Here is a 13,516-nt window from a genome sequence, read left to right on the forward strand (position 1 = left end):
AGAATGCATAGAAATTATTTAGTAAAAACTGTCTTTATAACTATATTATGATCCACATTTAATTATGTTTATTATTTTCTCATAATATAAGTCTTCTGGCTATGAAATGGAGGATATGTGCATTGTATATTTATATTTAGTGAAAAAATCATTAAAGTTATTTTTTATTCATTTTTCAGAGGAAGTACTTCTTATTAAAATAATAATGTGAGAAATGTACTCCAAATCAATGATTGCTTCTAATGGTACTTAAACAAAGTCACAAACCATTGTAAATTCACATAAAGAAGCTAAGTGGCTTTCTTTTAAAAGAAGTGTTGGTGTGACATTTTTATCTTCAGTGGTTTTGTCAACTTGACTTTGTATCATATGAAAGTAATAGTCTCCTGCAAAGCTGTGAATTGTCTATTTTCAAGATTTTATGAAACATGGCAGCTTAGCCAGAATCTTCAGGAAGTTCCAGGAATGTGGCTTATTGCAAACTGGGTGTGGGAAATGAAAAAAATCACTCATCTTTGAGTTCTTAATTCAGTCTATTCTCATGCAAACATAAATTTGTATGCTTAGTCTTAGCTTGTCTGACATTTAACCATTTTCATAATTAAGTAAAATGCGACAATCTTTATTGTTTGATATTTCCACTGTTTTCCTTATTTTTCTTCTACAAAAGACCTGGCTTACTCAATTTTCAGCACCATTATATGGGAGAACTAAGTGCATTTGATGAAAAAATTACATCTTTTTGCTTTCCTTGAGGTTAAGATGAGACACTGATTTCTTTCACTATTTATAACAAAAATCCTGTTCACTTTTGGTTATTTTTTTTTTTCCTGACCTGATCCTCAACTTTAAATTCCAGGTATATACTCAATCAGGTGTATGTGGCAGAGGCCACATTTGTGTTGCCAAGAAAATAGGCAGGGCCTGTGTTGATATCTCAGTGTATTAATCATGGTTTTCTAAGTAGGATGAAAGGAGAAAATATACACATATGTCAAAGGGGGGCTTTATTTGAATGATTTACGTACAATACACCATGGCATTCAACATTGGCTGACTCACACAGTAGAGGTTCAGAATCCTGTAGTTTTTCAGTCCGCAAAGCTGGTTGTCTCAGCACCCTACACTGGCATTGAATCCAATGAAAAATACTAGTATTCAGTCCACATTGGAAGTTGGAAGAGTTGGTTTGAGAACCAGTGAAGCAATTCTGAAGCAATATAATAGAATAGATGAACATGCCATCAAGAGTGAAGGCGGGCAGACAAGAGGAAGAGTTTTCTTCTTCAGTACCCTTGGACTGTTACCAGAAGGTGACGCCCATATTTAGAATGGATCTTCCTACTTTAATATTCTGTTTAAGGTAATTCCTAACAGCAGTGCCCTTGACCTAGTTAAATCCACATCCAGCCAAACCAATTACATTAATCATCGTAATTGGCAAAGTTCTTGTTTCATGATAATGAAGATATGAGCTTGTGGCACAGAACTCATCTAATAAAAACAAACACAAACAACAACAAAGAGAGAAGCGGGACATGGGGGTAGGTTAATTGTCATCCTGGCTCTACGGAGTACGAAGTATAAGACTCAAAGAGCTTGCTGGCCATCAATTTTAGTCTAATTGGTGACACTCAGGTCAGTAAAAAAAAAGCCCGTGTCAAAGAATGGATGTCAGCAGAGCCCAGGACACTGAGCCTAGGCAGGTCCAAGCCCCTTCCCACTGCACCAAGGTTGTACAAGGTGTCACACCACAGGCACCAGATTCCCAGAAGCCTGCCCATGCACCAGGGACAGATCCCAATCCCCCTGCCTGGGTGCCCCCCAAACAGTTCGAGCCAAACAATCGTCTTCCAAATCCAGAGGGCTGCTGACTCCCCATTGGAGACCTTGATCTGGGCGAAGTGGGGATGCGGGGTGGCTTGGGAGAGAGGGCTGGGGGGTGGGAGGAGGGAGGAGAAGGGATCTGTGGGTGGTATGTGGAGTGAGTAGAAAATTTCTTAATAAAGAAAAATGAAAGAAAAAAAGAATATGGATGTCATTACTTAGGGTAACATCCAAAGTAATCCCTTGGCCTCTATGTGTGCATGCACAGAACGAAGACACTCATCAACATATATAAAAATATAAATATGCAAGCATCTTCAATACACACACACACACACACACACACACACACACACACACACACACACACACGTACACACATGAAAAAAAGTTCCATATTGTAATCACCCTGATTCACTCTGGTATCACAAAAAAGTGACAATTTTTAGAGAACATCATAAATGGAGTCCATCAGGCAGTGATCAGACTACCTATGGTACTTTTCCAGGATGTCTGTTATCTGTCCTTTTTTCTCTCCTAGCTTTGATTTCTTCAATTGCACAAGTCACACTATGTCTGTGCTTTTGATTTTTCTAATAGTGTGCCAATTGCCCCAGGACTATGTTCCTATGTACTACCACCTACATATACTGGATACACTTAATTCCTGGCTCTCTGGCTGGCAGCCTGCTGTTTGCTTGGACTTCTCTATGCAAGCTGTCTGCACCTTTGAGGTTCATCTACCTGTCATTTCAGCCACCTGCAGTTAAAAGCCTTCTTTTCAAATTGCCTCATGTATTTGGGCATCAGTTTGAGTGATTTACTTATTTTTCCTCACATAATCCTTAGAGTCCAGGGTTACAGATCCTGTGTGATGACTATCCCCATTCTGTCATTGATATTACCATGGATTTGACTTTATTGTTTCTCCTTTAGATGTCAGTGATGATTTTGAGAGGTAACTTGATCAGTGTCACACAGCAGAGGTGGGGACGCATTAGTAAGTGACTTCATTTTAAGAACTACTATGGCAAATCATCCCAGATTTGGCACCTTAAAGTATCAGAAATATATTTTCTCGGTGGGTAGAAGTCAAAAGCCTGTAATCAAGATGTCTCAGTTTTCTTTTTTCTGTACACTGGAGGCAAATCTATTCCATTTGTCTGATAGTGTTGGTGGATACTAGCTAAGAACATCACTCTTTTCTCTTCCTCAGTCATCATTCGGCCATCATATGTGTTAGCTTTCTGGGCCTCTGTACCCTATTTTAATTTGTTTCTCCTTTAAAGTCAGTAATTATTATGCTTAGTGTTCACATTTTCTAAGAGGATGTCAACTATCTTAGGATAAAATGTGCACATGTCTTCTAGGAAAATACAACTCAACCTATTAAAAAGCCTGACTTCCAGTTGCAGGCTAAGTCACCAATACAATAAACCATATGGCAATGTTTTACTTGAGGATTCCCTTTCCAAGACTGGCGCTGGGGTTCACCACATGGTTTCACTGCATTTATTTCACATGCAAAACTCTGTGTCTGTAGACTTGATTTCAAACAATGCTTAGCAAGAATTTATAGAAAATCTGTAATGTCACAAAATCATCCTGTCAAAACAAATTAAGTCAGGTGGTCCCCTGTTTATACATATTTTTTCTCTTCCCTCATCGACCTCTAGAATGCCACCCTGTAAGATGCATAATGGTAACTAGAGACACACTTGATTTACAAGCTGATAGAATTCACTAACTAAGCATAAAACTCTCAGCATATATTGAACAAATCTAATACACAGGGTTATTTATTCAATAGACTTTCCATTCAAATTTGTACAAGCATACTGCCCTTTAAAATCTGTAAGTAACCTTACACACATGTGTGTCTTCTCTGGTATGAGTCTCCTATGTACAATTTTTGTTTATCTTCTATCACTTTGTGAGGCCATGGTCTTATTAACTACCACTCTTCAATTAAATAACTGTTATCATTAAATAAAAAGTGTGTTACTACTTGTTATATATTTAGTACCACTTTTCCAATTGGCATTATGTGCATATTAGTCTTTTCTTTTGAGACAAATTCAAACCTCTTATGTAAAATGCATAATAGCATCATTATAGCTATTTAACCCATTTGATTATGCACTCAAGGACTCAAAGGCTAAAATACGAATAGAAAACATGATCCAAATATATTATCTAAAGCAAATATGTATATATTACTAGGTAGTATGTTCTTAGTTATCAGAGAAAAAATGTCTTATATAAATTGAGAAATAAATGAGCTTGTTCATAGATCTATAGTTATAAAGAACTGTATCAGTATTTCATTATCTTTTGTTTACTTCATAATAGAGCAATTTTTATAAGGTATAAAAGTAGAGCAGACAGAGCTGAGCCTATATAATTTAATATAGTGTATTTTTACTGGTGTTCTTTGGTTACACAAAAGCAATATAGTATCCTACCTAGGTGGACAAATCAGGAAAGAGACTTCTGAACATTTACCATCCTAAGAACACATGCAGAGTGATATCAACAGATGGAACTTTACCAGCTATGATGTGCTGTGGAATATTCTCTGTATACTGTGACTATGTATTACTCTCATTGTTTAATAAAAAGCTGACTGGCCAATAGCTGAACAGGATAAAATTAGGCAGAAAAGCCAAACTGAGAAGGATGGGATGAGGAAGGGTGGAGTCAGAGAGTTCCTAAGCAGACGCAGAGAGAGCAAGATGGGCACGTGGTATTGAGAAAAGGTACCAAGCTATGTGGCAAAGTATGGGTAAGAAATATTGGTTAATTTAAGTGTAAGAGTTAGCTAGTAACAAACCCGAGCTATTGGCTGAGCATTTATAATTAATATAAGCCTGTGTGTGGTAATTTGGGAAGCAGCTGTTGACTATTTGGGAGCAAGCAGTCCAGACACGAAAACTCCACCTACAATGACTATTCCATACAAGGCAGTTTTGTACAGTACACAGAGGGCCTTTATCTTGACTTCAAACTTCAAGTGACTTTCTTTTAGTAAGGAAATTAGATTTTAATATTATACACATCCTTAATTGTGTACTGATAGCTTATGATTTGTTAATTCCTTACAGTAATTAATCTATTTCATATTTATGTCTATGTATGAATCTATACACATTCATTTGGTCACAAGAAGACTCATTCAATAAAAACAAACTTTTTGCAGTCAGTTTTGCAGTGGTCAAATATTTGAACTTGACAGCCAATCTATAATCATAGTTTTTTTTTTGCTTCTGTAACATTTGTAAAATGTTAAAGAATATTAGAGCAAAACCAATGGCAAATCCTGGATCTTACATAAAATTTTTCAACACACAGAAAAATTAAAAGGCAATAAGGAACATTTTTGGGAAATGGAAGCTGAGAACATGAGACTAGTAAAGACTCGTGATAGGGTATGGTTTTAAAACAAGAAGTACAATTCAAATTTGACACACCATTCCATGAAGGGTAGATAAAGCTCTTCATCTGATTTTGTGACAAGTCAAAATCTTTTCTAAAAGGCTTGGGTTCCCTTCAATCTTTTTACCTTTTCGTTACTTTGTCCTCTGAGTATTGAAATCAGTACTTCCCAAATTAAGAGCATGTTAGGAATGTAGGTCCTCATTCACCTAATTGCAGAGAAAATTAATTTACAGCAATTTTCCCCCAAAGCAATTGCAAGAATGAAAATTATACATCCAGAAAAGCTGTGGTTCAGGAATTTTTAAAGGAGAATGGAAAAATAGTCTTGTTAGTGGAACTGGAAACCATTAACATCAACTCATTTAACAACTAGAACTTATTGATTATTTTATTCAAATAAAAAGACTTGGAAAGATAGAATATTCTGGTGCACACATGATCAGATTTAATTAACTGAGCTTTAAGCGCTAATAGTCATGAATCAAGCAGGTTTGGAGAGCAGTTGCATAATATTTTGTTTCAATATCTGACTTATTTCAGTTGCAGAATGTCTCATTTTTAATGCACATTGTCACAGAAGGCAGGCTTTACTTTTGTAGACTGAGTGACATTTCATTGGGTATTTGTGTTACATTTCTTATCTAGCCACTGACAAATAATTTAGTTGTTTCCATGACTAATCTGTAACAAATAATGTAGGTTTAAGCATGGAGAAGTAAGAAATATGTAAACAGGATCACAGTGCCTAACACAGTAGGTGCCAAATATATATTAATGAATACTTAAGTTTAAATTATTCATTGGGATGAGTTGAAAGAGGAAAAATAGGTTCAAAATATTTTGTCTACAATTTTTAAATAGTAAAAATTAATGAGATATTCATTGCAGCCTTGAAAGTAGTCAAGATACAAAATCAACTTATAGTTCCATCAATGGACGGGTGAGTGAAGGATATATAGTTCTTATAAAATGGGATGTAATTTAAAGTCAAACCTAAGGAGAATCATTTTATCTGTGACAACACAGAAGGCATTATTTGGACTAAATAGTCCAAAACAGACAGACAATAAATTAAATGAAAAGTATTATTTAATTATGAGATTTATAGACAGTAATGGAAGAACCTCCTGCAGAATGGTGGTTACCAAGAAGACTAAGGAGGCATTTGTCAAAGTGATTAGAATTTATTTTGTGCAGTGATTTTGTGCAGAGTGAATAATCTCTTTAGTTCTAAAGTAGAATAAGATCACTGTAGTTAACAATAATGTTTTTATTTAAATTTCACTTTCAGAACTTTTTTTTGCCTTACAGAAAGGAATATTTTAGGTAAGCAAAATAATTTGATCATGGAGATTATTCTTGATGCCTAAGTATAGCAAGACATTTTATAATACATCAATATATAGGACTTTATTAAATTATACATGAATAATAAGGGGTAAATAAAATTGCTTGTCAATAATAATAATAATGATGATGATGATGATAGTGTAACTATTTTAAATAAATATTGACAGGGCCCTCCGCTGAACTCTCATAATTCATATAGTACTGTATTTTTGGTTCCATTTCTTTGCAATGGATTGTTTTACCACAAATTTAGCTTCTTAATATAAATTTAGTATTGTACCCATTCTTTTGGCCAAAGAACCTTGATATGACCAATTAACCAAGTGCATACTCATCAGGGGACTGGTTATGGAAATCTGGGCCTACTACCCTTCTTTGATTGCTAACAATTGTTTTCTTGTGGTTCCTGGACAAAGGTCTTGTATTTGTAGTCATAAATGGTTGCCCTCAGGTTATACTGCATAGTTGCTCCCTGACAGGATTGAAGAACCTTCTATGAAGACTAGAATGTAAGTAGTTGGAAGAGTACTTGTCATGCATTTTTCTCGGCTAGAGTATTTGAGATGGAAGATCAACCCTAAATCTGCATCATTTGAGGTGAGAAGACCCATTGTAAATTTGGTCTACACCTTCTGGTTGCAGCGCAGTTAAAATGACATGAAGGAAGGAAGCCTGTGCTTGTTGCCTGTTTGCCTTCACTTTCCCTGGCAAGTTTATTGACCCTGTTTCCAACTCATTCCTTCCCTGGTGTTTAAACCTACTTCTTCAGGATCTTAATGAATACTGAAAACTGGCCACTCTACAGGATTTACCTGGAACTCTCTCCATTACTAGTTCCTTCTGTCAGTTCTATTTCTTTAAAGAATCCTCACTAATGCAGTACATTCAAGGCCATCCTGTGATACAAAAGGGCACTGACTCAAAACATCAAATGAACCTTGTATGTATTGAATTCCCATAATAAGGTATACCTCTCCTATAGCTCTTCAGCTTATAGCTATAGGTAGCTCTCTTTTTTTTTAACAAAGAGTTCATGTGACAAAATCATGACCAGTTTTAAGTTCAACTAAAAAGACACAGCTTCACAGCTTACAAAGTAAAATCTATTGTGTTGTTATAAGCTCAGTATTCTGTAGGGTGGAGATAAACAGCAGAATGAATTACTTAAGGACAAACTTACACTGCTAACATGTGGAGAGGTTTAGTCTATAACTAAAAATTCCCAAAAGCATAAATGAAACAGTAAAATAAAATATTAGGAAATTGTGGTTAAAACTCGATACCACTTTTCTAATTCAGCTCATTTTATTTCATAACTGTATTTTAAATACTTATCATAATATCTAAAATAAGGATTTCTATCTCACCCCTCATCAAAGAAACTTTTGAAGCAAATGAACATCAGCCATTACAAAAATCAACAACTGATCAAAATGAAGAGAACAACTATGAGATACCCAACCCGAACCGATGCCTCCATAACACGTCTATACCAAAAGGCTCAGAGAACATTACAATATGAGATCTTGACAATATGTTTGCCTATGCAGGATCTACACAGTAATTTATTTCAGCAGATTGAGATCCCAGCTTAGATCAGGTAAAAGAGCGAACCTTTAAAAGGCCTCACCTCAACACAAATAGCTGTAGCAATTAATGGCTGCTGAAATAGGATGATTATTCTTCTCCAGGGATAAAATTCCTGAAAGGTTATCCAGTTCCAAGTGTTAAGCCCTAAACACATGCAAATACTAAATATACTCTAAAAGTGACATTCATATATACATTTCTGTATAGATATGATTGACATATATACCAGTCAATTCATATGTGAACTTCTCAAAGTAATTTAAACCTACAAAAAAAGATCTATGTCCAAGCCTTTGTATGAAGAAAATTTGCTTCAGGGATGGCTAGCACTAGTTAATAAAAGTTTTGAAAGAAGAGACATAATATCATTTGATGATGTTATCATCTAACCATGGTCTCAGATAAAGCTTAATAAAGTATCACATTCTACATTTTAGAGATACATTCAAATTTCCTTGTAATTCTACATTCTGTGTGGGTACCATGTTATGGGACAGAACAAGGGACCTAGGGTTCTTTGATGACCTTCAAAATGTTTGAGAAGAAACGTTAGTATTTTGTTTTTGTTGTTGTTGTTGTTTTATTTTATTACATATCAGCCACAGATTTCCCTGCCCTCCCTACCCCCCTCCCCGAAGCCCCCCCCTATTTCCATCTCCTCCAGAGCAAGGACTCCCCTGGGGATTCAGCTCAACCTGATAGATTCAGTCCAGGGAGGTCCAGTCCCTCCTCCCAGGATGCATAAAGTGACCCTGAATAGGCCCCAGGTTCCAAAAAGCCAGCCCATGCACTAAGGACAAGTCCAGGTCCCCCTGCCTGGGTGCCTCTCAAACAGATCAAGCTAATCAACTGTCTCACTTATCCAGAGGGCCTGATCCAGTTGGGAGCTCCTCAGCTATTGGTTCATAGTTCATGTGTTTCCACTAGTTTGGCTATTCGTCCCTGTGCTCTTTCCAATCTTGGTCTCCACAATAGACTGCTGGCAATGGTTGTGAGAAAGCCTGAACTGACCTACTCTGGTGATAAGATGGCCAAACACCCTAACTGTTGTGCTAGAAATCTCAACCAATGACTGATGGAAGCAGATGCAGAGATCCACGGCCAGGCCCCATGTGGAGCTCCAGCAGTCCAAGAGGAGGGATTGTATGAGCAAAACGTTAGTATTTTACAGAAGAAAAGAAATTGATACAGAATGAGAAACAGCATCCACATCCTTAACCATAGGCAGGAGCAAAGCCAACACTGATTTTAAAATGATTTAAAGACGTGTGTCCCTGTGGATGTTATATGGACTAAAATGATGTTGTTCCTTTCCAAACAGATACTATACAACAATTCATTCTGCTGTATGGGTATTCCAGAGCTTTTCATCTAATAAGCCTACATTCCAGGCAGGAATGCACCCAGGTCCCATTACTCCACTTCTTTAATGGTTGATTTGGGTGGGTAAGTCACTGCACAAATGTACCCCTAGAGGTTCCCTGAGGATGAGCCATGCAAGCTTGCATCTTCACTTACTGACAAAATAATAAAAAAAGAGATGACACCATGCATCCTATTTCTGCTTTCACATACACATTTGGTAAGAATTATGGGAGTGGCAACACACTGATTTGGCCTAAACATTGTGTGTGAGCACACTCATTGTCCTACATCACTCAAAAGCATTCATTTTCTAATCAATTTCAATAGAACAACTAATTACCTGTCATAATACCTCCATAGCTTCCTATGAGATTGCAGGAACATAAGCACAGTACAAATGGCACTCTAAAGAAAAGGGCGTGCGAGTAGCAAATAGAAACTTAATGGGGGAAGAAATGCCAAAAAGAAAGAAGAGAATCTTTTCCAAGATAAGTCAACATCATTGTTACTATGCAACAGACTGTGCCTATGCAGTCCTACTCATGTTCTAAAGGAAAATATGCATGAAAATCGTGGAGAGCCGTTATCTATACCTCATTTTGTGAGTTCACGCCTACATATGCTTAAGGAATCATAAAGAACACAGAGTATTTGCTGCCTTTTGATCATTGGGAGACCACTTTAAATCATGTGCATATCTAATCTATCCAAACTATGATGGTGATCTCAAAGTATAGCATGTTATGTAGGTGATTGAGTAGCTTGCTGGGGTTTGCTAATATTTTTTAAATTTGAAATCACTAATAGAGAGAGGACAATACACATGGGAGAAGAGAGAAGTTTTAAGGTACAATTATAACTACATGCAATACCAAATGGTCTCCTTAACCTTTTGACACTTTAATTGTGGAACCATTTTTCACTGAGATGGCAAACATTTTTCCATATGCATAATGCAGTCTATGTTAATGTGTATTGATTACACAGTAATGGGATGCCAGGGTGTTGGAATTTTACTATAGTGACCATAGAATGTATCTCTTTTCTTTCTCTCGTTGTTTATAAATGAAAGAAAGATGATATGTTTTGGCAACTTGTCTTTCTAGCATATGAACTCTAGTATTAACAGGTTAAAGAGACATGGTTTAACAATGGAAAATCTAGGAAGCAGCTACATCAACAGACTTGTAAGTCTTTCACCTCTGCATTGGGATGCTGCAAGGAAATCAATATTTCCTTTCAGTGGAATGATCTAGCTGCTTATGAGAAATTTACATCTGCCTGACAGGCACTTTGTAAGGTCTGGTTCACCTGGGTCACAAGAGTCCAGATAATTTGCATCTTGAGCAATTTCTCTCTGTCCTCTGCCTGCTACAACAGAAGGAAGATTGAACCTGGCCATAAAGGGGAACTCATTATGTCTCAGCTGAGAAGAGTAATTTTGTAGGTGTTCTGACAGAGCAAGAGTATCACACAGTGATGATATTTCCTCACAGAAACCTCAGATCCATGCCTCCATGAAGAAATGGAAAAAACATACACAGGGGCACACTCAAAAATGTTGAGCTGTCATTCACCAAATATAAATGGTATGTCCTATCAAGGACACTGAATAATGAATTCAGATGGATATATAGATCACTTGCCAACAAATATACAGGAGGTAAAATATTTAGGTCACCTCTCAAAAAAGTAAACTCTTCTATATTTTAGTCTGACCTTTAAAACTTACAAGATATGAATATAAAATAAAATTTGTACTATGCAATAATGAAAATTCTCATAATGTATCTTTCTAATAATCAACTAAGCACAAGAAAAATATATAAATAGCAAGAAGGCAATTCTGAACTATTTTTAATTGAAAGTAAAATTTGATAGCACTAATTACAGGTAAAATTTGAGTGAACCTATTTGAATTGGACTTGTTTCTTGGTCATCTTTCCAAACATGTATTGGGCAAAAGTTTAAAAAGCATTTTAGTTCAATGTTTTCTCTCCAACTTAAGATTATAGTGGAATTCACAGTTCTACAACAAAATTAATATTCTAGTGCTCAAGAAAACTATTTTCTGTGTAAATGGCATGCATTATCACATTTTACTGTGTCATGTTCATGTTAATAAAGAAAATGGAGGTATAATTTTTAAAGGGGGTTTGCATACCCATTTCTTTTGCTTGCAATATCCTAATTAGGAATGAATCTTTGAAAATGATTGCATTCATTTGTATTTGGGTCAAATACAAATAATAATTCCAAGTGTTAATTGAGGATCCAGTGAGTTTTCTCATCACAACATTTAAGAGCATTCTAGAGTAGCATTGGTCATAGACATCATTTGTAAAGAGAAAATACTTATACCTCTTTTACATGCATTCTTCAATCACAAGTTTGGCTCTCAGTGCAATTAATAATATTTATGGAGCATGTATTATAGCTGAGCTGTCTTATTATGTGCTGAGCAAGCTTTTCCATTAACTAGTATTTGTTGACTGAAACCACTTTGAGGTTTCTGAAGCCAAGATCATAGCTTACTTATGAAAAACTTAGGCAGTGACATGGGTATGGTTCACAGAGTAGAAACTTGTCTCTGTGTGTTGGGTTCCTTAAGGATAATTCTATAGAGCACAAATACTAAGAGAGGAATAATAATGACATTTGTATAAGGTCAATGAAAATTAGAAAGTCACTTCCCTGTGTTATACTATAGATTGTTCTTTTGTACTGTACATATTAATGAGTAAAAGCTCTAAATTTCGCTGCAACCACTCAAAGAACTTTTCTTTCAATAAGTGTCCATCATGTGGTACATATAGGAGAGAGAAAATAATGGGCTCAATCTGATAGTCAATTTTCCATAGAAAATATTTATTTAAAGAAGACAAACCAAGCTGGGCAGTGGTGGCACATGCCTTTAATCCCAGCACTCGGGAGGCAGAGGCAGGTGGATCTCTGCGAGTTCAAGGCCAGTCTCGGCTCCAGAGTGAGTTCCAGGAAAAGCTACACACAGAATCCCTGTCTTGAAAAAACAAAAAAAAAAAAAACAAAAAAAAAAAAAACAAAAAACAAAAAAAAAGAAAAGAAAAAGAAGACAAACCAAATAAAATAAAATATAACATTGGTAGTCTTTGTTACCTGTGCTTCTTCTTTTTGTTTTATTTTATTTTATTTTACAATATAATTTAATTCTACATATCAGCCTTGGATTCCCTTGTTCGCCCCCTCCCGGCCCTCTCCCCTTCCCCCCAGCCCTCCTCCCATTCCCACCTCCTCCAGGGCAAAGCCTCCCCTGAGGACTGAGATCAACCTGGTAGACTCAGTCCAGGCAGGTCCAGTCCCCTCCTCCCAGGCTGAGCCAAGTGTCCCTGCATAAGCCCCAGGTTTCAAACAGCCAACCTATGCAATGAGCACAGGACCCGGTCCCACTGCCTGGATGCCTCCCAAACAGATCAAACCAATCAACTGTCTCACCTATTCAAAGGGCCTGATCCAGTTGGGGGCCCCTCAGCAATTGGTTCATAGTTCTTGTGTGTTCCATTAGTTTGGCTATTTGTCCCTGTGGTTTATCCAACCTTGGTCTCAACAATTCTTGCTCATGCAAACCCTCCTCTTTCTCACCAATTGGACTCCTGGATCTCCACCAGGGGCCTAGCCATGGATCTCTGCATCCAGTTCCCTCAGTCATTGGTTGGGGTTTCTAGCACGACAATTAAGGTGTTTGGCCATCCTATCACCAGAGTAGGTCAGTTGAACTGCCTGTGCTTCCTAAGGGACACACCTATCTTTTTTGCTGGGTGTTTCCACAAACTACCAGCTTATCATTTTACTTACCAGCAGTAGCTCTGTTGTCTTTCTAGCATAGATAGAGGAATACTACTTATAATTAAAGCCCCCTTTCAGATGAGGAAGTAACATGGGAATTCACAGAAATGAGCCTGGAGGACAA

The 13,516-nt window shown here is 36.7% G+C and overlaps 1 protein-coding gene across 3 annotated transcripts in view; it reads right to left on the minus strand.

Moving 5' to 3' along the window:
- Positions 1-13,516, minus strand: part of Cdh12 (cadherin 12) — a 1,003,328-nt gene that overhangs the window by 354,236 nt on the left and 635,576 nt on the right. The window lies entirely within an intron of this gene.

This window comes from Peromyscus leucopus, chromosome 11 (assembly GCF_004664715.2).
Source record: "Peromyscus leucopus breed LL Stock chromosome 11, UCI_PerLeu_2.1, whole genome shotgun sequence".
NCBI classification, from domain to species: domain Eukaryota; kingdom Metazoa; phylum Chordata; class Mammalia; order Rodentia; family Cricetidae; genus Peromyscus; species Peromyscus leucopus.